We start from the raw sequence: 9,514 nt of genomic DNA on the forward strand, positions 1-9,514 counted from the left end.
ATGCTCTGCTCTCGCAAAATTCTTAATTAATTTTGAAAATTATGTAGCCTGTCTGAGTTCTGGCATAGCGAACAACTGTGCCGGGCATGTGGTAGAGGGTCTCCTTCACCTTTCTCTTTTCCACCTCTCCTTGAAAGAATGCAAAAGTAAACCTGTGTTACACAGAGGTGAAGCAATATTAGATAAAAGAGTGTGGAAGACATTAGATACTGAGGAAGGAGGAAGCTGTCAGTACAGATGTGAGCGGTCAGAAAGAAAACAGGAGGGATGGAAAGTAGAGAGCAGGAAAGGATGAGAACAAGGTATTCCCTGAGGATGAGGCCAGACAGGCCAATGCAGCTCATTTTCAGGGAGTTTATTAACAAAGGAGATTGTATTCTATAAGAATTGGTCAAAGCAAATGTTGTGGTTAACTTTATAATTGTTTAATTATCCTCATATTTGCTTATAGTTATTGTTTATTTTAAATCTTTCTCTAACTACTCTCTTTCTCATGCTATTCATTTTTTCTGCTCTCTTCAGGTTTTCTGTTAGAGAACTGCTTTCCTCACATCAGTTATTGTCCCTCCCCTCTCCCCTTTTTATAGATTTTATTTATTTGACAGAGAGAGAGAGAGCACAAGCAGGGCGAGCAGCAGGCAGAGAGAGAGTCTGGAGAAGCAGGCTCCTGGCTGAGCTGGGAGCCAGACACAGGGCTAGATCCCAGGATCCTGGGATCATGACCTGAGCTAAAGGCAGGCCTCAACCAACTGAGCCACCCAGATACTCCTCCCTTTCCCCCTTTTAAGAATAGTTTCTGGGCGCCTGGGTGGCTCAGTGGGTTCAGCCGCTGCCTTCGGCTCGGGTCATGGTCTCGGGGTCCTGGGATCGAGTCCCGAGTCGGGCTCTCTGCTCAGCAGGGAGCCTGCTTCCCTCTCTCTCTCTCTCTCTCTCTGCCTGCCTCTCTACTTGTGATCTTTCTCTGTCAAATAAATAAATAAAATCTTAAAAAAAAAAAAAAAGAATAGTTTCTACTTTTAGGTAAAAGGAGTCTGCCTTACTCACATGTGCAAAGTCCTGGTGAGAACATGGGACATGAGCTGAATGATAATAAAATCTTCCTACCTAACACAGGAATGTAGCCCACTTCATCGCTTGTTGCTGTTCATGTGGTTGACCCCACACTCAACCCCACTTCCAGGAGTGGGCACATGGTGTAAGTGTGGCCTACCAGGAAAGCCAGTCCCCTGGACTCAGTAGTTATTTTACTTAACCACTCCCTAAATAAAATTTAGCTCCAGGACATCTACCAAAACAATTGGAAAAGAGGTGCTCACTATTTGTCTGAGCTCATAAACTGTTAAGATACAAGCCTAGAGCTGCTGGCTGCCACATTTCTCACGACTTGGTCAGAGACGGAAAATGAAGTTAGCTCAGGGGCAAGCAGAGCTGACAGGTGGAGACAGATTTCTAACAACTGCTTTTGAACATTTGGGTTCCAGTAGCTGGAACTCTGTCCTCAACTTTCAGTTATGAACAACAAATTCTCTTTTTGGTTTAATTCAGTTTGGGTCAATCCAGTTTCACCCAATCACTTTTAATCTAAAGAGAGTTGACTAATACATATCATTGCCACCACCACACAATATAACTGTGTAAGTATTTACAGTCACTTTTTAGGAAGAGATGTGTTTTCAAGGAAATTTCTCTTGCTGGCTTTCTGAATGTTGAATATCTACCTAGAAAAGTAAGAGACAAAAAGTGCAAGCTGTTCATGTGGTGAATGTGACCTCTGACCCAGGACCAGTCAGCCCCAGTGGATCCAACCAGTCAGGACCTGGTCCTCAGCTCCCAGGAGGGAGGGGGCCGTTTGCCTTCATAGCTCACCAGGACAGCACAGTTGAAATTGATGAGGCACTGGGTAAATGGCATAGATCACTTGAAAAGATGACTAAGCCTCCCATCTTCAACTTGGACACATGAAAGAAATGTCTTCAAGCAGTAGAAAAGATGAAAAGGACATGGATCCTTAAATTGGATTATGGAAACACACACACACACACACACACACACACACACACACACACGCACACAGTGGAATACTATGCAGCCATCAAAAATGAAATCTTGCTATTTGCAATGACGTGGATGGAACTAGAGGGTATATGTGAGATCTGTATGTATATATACATATATATATGTATATATATATGTATATATACATACATATATATATATACATACAGATCTCACATAATACCCTCTAGTTCCATCCACGTCATTGCAAAATATATATATATATATATGTATATATATATATATACAGATCTCACATAATACCCTCTAGTTCCATCCACGTCATTGCAAAATATATATATATATATATATGTATATATATATATACAGATCTCACATAATACCCTCTAGTTCCATCCACGTCATTACAATATATATAGCTGAGGTGGTCTCATCTTACTTCCTATAGGACTTTGGAAGACTTCAATTTACTCCCTGTAGGACTTTTCATGTAGCCCTAGATTTCAGCTGCTCTGGAGTTACACTGGCCTTATTCCTCTTCTCTTCTTAGTCTTATTAGTTAGAAATAAGAACAGACCTCAAAAGGTAATGTTGTGGTTGTTAGTCAACATTGGCACAAAGTCTGTTTTCTGGAAATTAGGCCCATTAGCTGCAGAAACTTCTTGAAGAGCAAGTATATTTGTAAATTATACCCATTATGTTAATATAACCAAAACCTCAGAAGTTCAGTATTTGAAATGTGTAGTGAGTCCTAAATTTAAGAAGCAAACCATCTTAGCACATACATTACTTTACTAAAATCCAGGATAAAACCCCTCATTTTTTTTTCTCTTTTGTTGATAGACAAATTCCTCCAAAGGACTTGCTCTATACTTACAGTCATCATTTCATCACTTTACTGCCCTACTTCTGGCCAGCCCCATCCACCGCCAGACCATAAATGAGAATGAGGACAGCCCCACTGGAGCTCTTCAAGGTCCCCAGCTTCTTTCCTTGAGTCACAACCTGCTTTTCTTCCAACCCTATCTTCCCAGTGTCACATCCTTGGTCTGTAAGCCCTTGGAACTCACCTTCCAGATGGGGGTGACATCTGGCCTTACTTAAATGACTATAACCTGATTTCCTTCCCTCCACTACCTCCCCTAGATGCACAGTTCTTTTTCTGCTTTGAGGAGAATATCCCGCCCCTAAACTTTAGTGTTAAAGAACCTACCTCAGACAACACGAAAAGCAGAGTAGAGTGAGTAAGGGAGTGTCTGAAGGCCCTTGTAAGTGCCTGTAGAACTTTATCTCTTCCTATTCCTCCCTGCCACTCAATGCTTTCTAAAATAATTCACCTCAGATTTTTTAATACAAAGACCTCTTAGTGTATGTGACCATTATTTAATTTATAAAAATCTAACATGCACATAAATTTGGCGGGAGGAATATTCACATAAAGTTGAGTATACTAAACAAATATGTATTAATATTTAGATTTCTCTTTGCAAAGGCCTATATGTTCTGTAAGAAGAAAAATTTTAAAAGTTTTATGTTAAGGTCAACCCTCTATCCTAACTGAAAAAAAAATTAAAGGCAATAAAGTGTTTGCCTATTGGAAAGCTGCTAAAGAGAGCTAGAGGAGGACATTCTTGAAGAGGAGGTTCCTGGTGTCTCTGTGCAGAAGTCAGTGCCAGTTCTCCCCACAGACAATAAAACACAGATGACTGTGTCCGAGCCAGATGGTGAGGAGCATTTTTTTAAGACAAACCCAGTACTCTGTCTAATATGATCCATCTCCTTCTGAGACTCTGAATTGGAAGAAGACAGATATGATAGTGAAGTTTGCAGCTACCTAATTACAAACCAAATGGCATTTCCATCCACAAAGAGGCCCTCACATAATCAGACATGGTTATTCTTCATTCTTGTCCTTTCACTGGCATAGATTAGAGTGGATAATGCAGTGGCTTTCTCAAAAGATTGTAATGTAAGAAATTACATGCTGAACATCCCTGAACTCCTTTTCTTCCATGGCTCCATGGAAGAAAAGTGTCCCTAGAATTAAAATAAATAGTGAAAGATTGAGATATTCAACAAATGAGCACATATGTAAATTTTAAAAGATACTTGAACTAAGGCATTTTGTTTAACATTTGAAGAGAGGCATTGTTTGTCCAAACAGAAATAATGTGCTATATTGATTTGGGCAATTAAATTTCAAAATCTGATATAATTATTCTTTCATTGTTCGTGGGTTAAGATTATTCTTTCATTGTTCGTTTGTTTGTCTGTTTTTTAAAGATTTTATTTATTTATTTGGCAGAGAGAGAGCACAAGCAGGGGGAGCAGCAGGCAGAGCAGGCAGAGGGAGAAGTAGTCTCCCCCCGAGCAAGGAGCCCGATGTGGGACTTGATCCCAGGACCCTGGGATCATGACCTGAGCCAAAGGCAGCCACTTAACCGACTGAGCCACCCAGGCATCCCAAGATGAGTTATTAATGTACTCTTTTAAAAACAGAATTTGCTATAATATTTGTTCACAAAAAGTGACCTATTTTCATTTGTGAGTTAATGGGATTGAGTCAAAGTTGATGTTTTTATAGTGAAAAACTTGAATAAATTCATTAATTCATCTAAAATGATATTGTTCAGCTTAGAGCCGTAAGCATGAAAATGTGGGGTCTACATTCTAATAGAAGAGAAATGACAACAACAGATTAATAAAGCAATTTTTGAGAATTATAAGTGCCCTAAAAGGAATAAATAAGATGGTATGAAAATAGATACTAAGAGTAGTTATGCTGTACTGGATACTTACCATGGGCTGGCACATTACGTTCTTTATATGTAATCCTGTAATGTAAATACTATTATTATCCCCATTTTACAGACAAAGAAATTGAGGCATGTGGAGGTTAAGTAACTTGTCCTAAGTCACACAACTATAATGTAACAGAGTGAGGAGTTGAAGTGAAGCAATTTCTTGTGTAATGGTGGGCTATACTCTTCGAATCAATTGTCTTACTAGAAATAACCAAAATACATAAAAGAAACATCTTCTTCAAATCATCAAAGAAATAAGACAGCTTTTTAAAAGGCCAAAAGTGAAAAGAAAACAAGAATTCTGGAAGGCAAGTGGGCACAGAAGGGAAGTGGGCATAGAAATGTTTTTGCCTTAAAGGCCGTACCCAATCTGGGTAAATCAGAAGCTTTGTTTTGATGACCTTGTTGGATAAGGGAGATGGCCCAAAGTGGAGAATCCAGTAGAAGACCCTCTTTTCAATAAGCTGGGAGGCCTCCCCCAAAAGGCTGTACATTCACAGTAAGCCTGAACCAGTCCAGAAGAAAATGAAAGCCTCTAACTTAATTATTATATCAAGACATAAACTTGGTTTAAGGTGAAAGTGCTCAGAAACATTGCAGAAGCAAACAAAAATTCTCTCTGGGGGTTAGTAGTTTCATCTGTGGACCTCAAATTATTTCCATGAATGATTTTCACAATGTCTGGCACACAAAGAAAATCAGAAATATAAGGAAGACTTGAGTAAGAACCAGCAGAAACAATAAGGCTTCAGAGGCAACATTAAAAGAACTATGCTGACTTTGTTGAAATAAATAAAAGATAAGCTTGAATTCATCTGCAAGAAATAGAAAACTATAAAAACTAGCAAAGTCAATTTGGAAAAGAAAAAATGTGATAAAATATTGAAAAATCCATGAATGAGTTTGACATCAGATTCAGCTGAAAAGGTGAAGAAAGCTTTAATGAACTGGAATACAGGTTAGAAGCAATTACCCAGAGTATCACATGTTATATAGAGAGATAAAGGGGAGGAAAATACAGAGGAAAAAGAAGAAAATTAAAGGATAGAGTGAGAACGCCATGTGTTATTTATGGGCACCCAAGTAAGAAAAGGGACAAAAATGGTAAGACAGGACACAAAAAAATATCATGTAAGAAATTTTGGAAGAATTAGGAATATTTAACATCTACGATTCAATTTTATTCTACAAACACTTGTTAAACATACCCCTGATGCCAGGGATGATTATAGTCACTGGAGACTGGAGATACAAAATATATAGGACTGTTTCCAGTCTCAGAATGTTCATAGTTTCATTACAGTGTAAACAAGAGTAGAAGATTAAAGATAAAGAGGATAACTGTCTTACAAGAATGTAAGGTTGAGGGACGCCTCAGTGGTTCAGTTGGTTGAACGTCTCACTCTAGATTTTGCCTCAAGTCATGATCTCAGGGTTGTGAGATTGAGCCCCACATTGGTTTCTGTGTTCGGTGTGCAGTCTGCTTGTCCCTCTTCCTCTGCTCCTCTCTCCACTTGCATTCTCTCTCTCTAAAATAAATAAATAAATAAAACCTTAAAAAAAAAAAAAAGACTGTAAGGTTGAACTGTGTGATTTTTTTTTAAGGTCCTTCCCACCCTGAGAATCTATTATTCAAAGTGGATTAGTTATCTATTCCCAATTGATATATTGCCACAAGCTTAGAGGCTTAAGACAATATGCCCTTATTGTCTTATCATTTCTGTGAATCAGGGATCCAGGCATGATTTAGCAGGGTTTTTTGCTTCTGGGTCTCTCACAAGACTGCAATTAACGTATGGTCAGGGCTGGGGTTTTATCTGAAGACTTGACTGGGGAAGGAGCTGGCTGTTGGCAGACCTTCAGTTCTTCAAGGGCTATTGTACTGAGGGTTATTGGCTTTATGTCATCTTCCTTCCCTTGGTGGGCCTCTCCAACATAGCAATTAGCTTTATCAAAGTGTGTCCTGTTAACAAGGCACAAGTTGGGCACCTGGGTGCCTCAGATGAAGTGTCTGCCTTTGGCTCAGGTTGTGATCCTGGGGTCCTGGGATTGAGTCCCACATCGGGCTCCCTGCTCAGCAGGAAGCCTGCTTCTCTCTCTGGCTCTGCCTCTCTTTTTCTGTCTCTCATGAATAAATAAAAATCTTAAAAAAAAAATAAAAACAAGGCACAAGTCACTCTCATGTAGCTCAATCATAGAAGTGACATCCATCATATTCTACTAGTTAGAAACAAGTCACAGAAGCTGCTCACATTCAAGGTGAAGGGATTATTTCCAGAATCCAATGAATCTGAAAATCAATTAAGATAATCCAACATATTATCTTAATTCAAGGGAAAAACCTCCAATCCATGATCATCTCTACAAATACCCAAAAAAAGACATTTGATAAAATTCAACATACTGAGTAAAAAAGACTTAGTAAAATAGGAATAAAAATGATATTTCTTTAATAAATGTTTTAAGTGTTAAAAGAACAGTAGCTAGTATGGCAAATTGATCACTAGATGGTCCAAAGTAATAGCCTCCCTGTGTGCCTGCCTTTTTTTTTTTTTAACGATTTTATTTATTCATTTGAAAGAAAACGAGAGAGAGAGCACAAACAGGGGGAGAGGCAGAGAGAGGGAGAAGCAGACTACCTGCTGAGCTGGGAGCCCGACACAGGGCTCAATCCCAGGACGTGGAGATCATGACCTGAGCCAAAGGCAGACATCCAACCATCTGAGCCACCCAGGTGCCCCTGTCCCTGCCTTTTTAATGTGAATTTCCATCTCCTCCCATCCAGAGGTAAAGTCTGTTTCCTATATCTTGAATCTGAGCTGGCCTTGTGACTTGGTTAGGCTAATAGAAAACAGAAGAAGTAAACGTGCCAGGTTTAAGCCTAGGCCTCAAGAACCCTTTCATGCTTCCACTTTCCCTCTTGGACCTTTGCCTCCACCCTGAACACAAACTCTGGCTAGCCTACTGAAGGATGAGAAATCACATGGAGGAGAGCCAACAGGAGCCAGACAAGTCCTAGAAGCAGAGCTACTCGTCGTCACATGGGTGCATGCCGACATGTAAGGGAACCCAGGTGAAACAAGCCTAAATAGACCACTTGCTGTGCAGTAGCATGAACTAAATAAGTGGTTCTCTGAAATCATTCAATTTTGAGGTCATTTGTGATGCAACAATAACTAATTGATACAGCTAGCAAGTCCACAAAAATCCTCAACTAATTTCCTTTGTTTTGAAAATGATAACTTCTGGCTATGTACCTCATCCTTTCCACTCAATGGAAAGCAGGAAGAAGAGAGAGAGGGAGAAGAAGGGAATTTAGGTTACATAAAATACACTGTAAATCTGAATGATGATAAAGGAAACAAGTCATGAAATGATTATTCTAGATAAAAGCTTTTATTATTGATTTTTACATGAGACTCAGGACACTGATAGTTTGCTACTCTTCTCATAATGAAGTTATTTCTGAGACAGTCTTGATGCATGTAAAGAATAAGACACTTGAGAGAGCATTTTTAGCTAGTTTATGCCTTTTTTCCTACTCATGTCTTGAAATTTAGATTCATGATAATTACTCAGGCTTTACAATTCATTTTTTGCTTTTGCCAATGGTGCTTACTGTAAAAGACAACACTTTAAATCACAATGGAGACATTAAATTTCGAGAATCATAATATTACCTTCATCCTTTGGTTCAAAATTCATCTACCTCTCACAAGTCCTTATGTCAGTGGAGCATTTTTCTCCCTTTGTGCAATTAAAATAGAATCTTTAAATTTCTCTTTTCTTTTGGAAAACTTCCAGAGAATGATGGCATTGGAAGCATGATTTGGGGCACACTCTCATTACTTCTTAATGCTTTTCATTTTTATTGCATGTTACTAATTGCTCCGCATTAAATACTACTCTTCTTTCCTGGTGCTATGCATGATTTGCTATAAAATACAATATAACTCAGGTATTCGAGATTGTCCTTTGGGAATTAGCAAGTCATTCTAAGCATCGTGGGTCATAAAAATTGGACCTCTAGTAGAGAAGACACAAAGCAATGTAAATCTGGGGGAACAGTCTGTTAAAGAGCCACAGTAATGATTAAGTAAGTAGTCAGTGTGAGCTCTACCCTCTTCCTGAAGATGAAATGATGGGCCTTGAGGATCCTTCGTTAAGTCTCCACAATGTTTTTTAATCCAACGTAATTGAAGGGGGTGAGTAATTTAAAATCTGTTTAGAATCTCCAGAATGGCCATTTCCTACTAAAGTTACTCCCAACTAAAAAAAATTAGGGGCGCCTGGGTGGCTCAGTGGCCTCTGCCTTCAGCTCAGGTCATGGTCCCAGGGTCCTGGGATCGAGCCTCACATTGGGCTCTCTGCTCAGCAGGGAGCCTGCCTCCTTCTCCTCTCTCTCTGCCTGCCTCTCTGCCTACTTGTGATCTGTCTGTCAAATAAATAAAAATCTTAAAAAAAATAAAAATAAACACAAACAAACTTAGTCCCAACTCTTGAGGCTAATCTTAAATGGATGAACCAAATACCCCCAGGAGTAAATGCCTTTCCCTCTTTATTTTTATCTCTGAAGATCTATTTCTTTTCCAATTACCTGAGCCTAAGATGGTTCCCCTGGCACAACAGCTTTAAAATTGTATCATTGCTGAGGATTTCTCCCATCTTAGGTATTGTCTGTTTGCTACAACCTC

The sequence above is a fragment of the Enhydra lutris genome, unplaced genomic scaffold (assembly GCF_002288905.1).
Source record: "Enhydra lutris kenyoni isolate GAN:26980312 unplaced genomic scaffold, ASM228890v2 scaffoldscaffold3, whole genome shotgun sequence".
Classification (NCBI taxonomy): domain Eukaryota; kingdom Metazoa; phylum Chordata; class Mammalia; order Carnivora; family Mustelidae; genus Enhydra; species Enhydra lutris.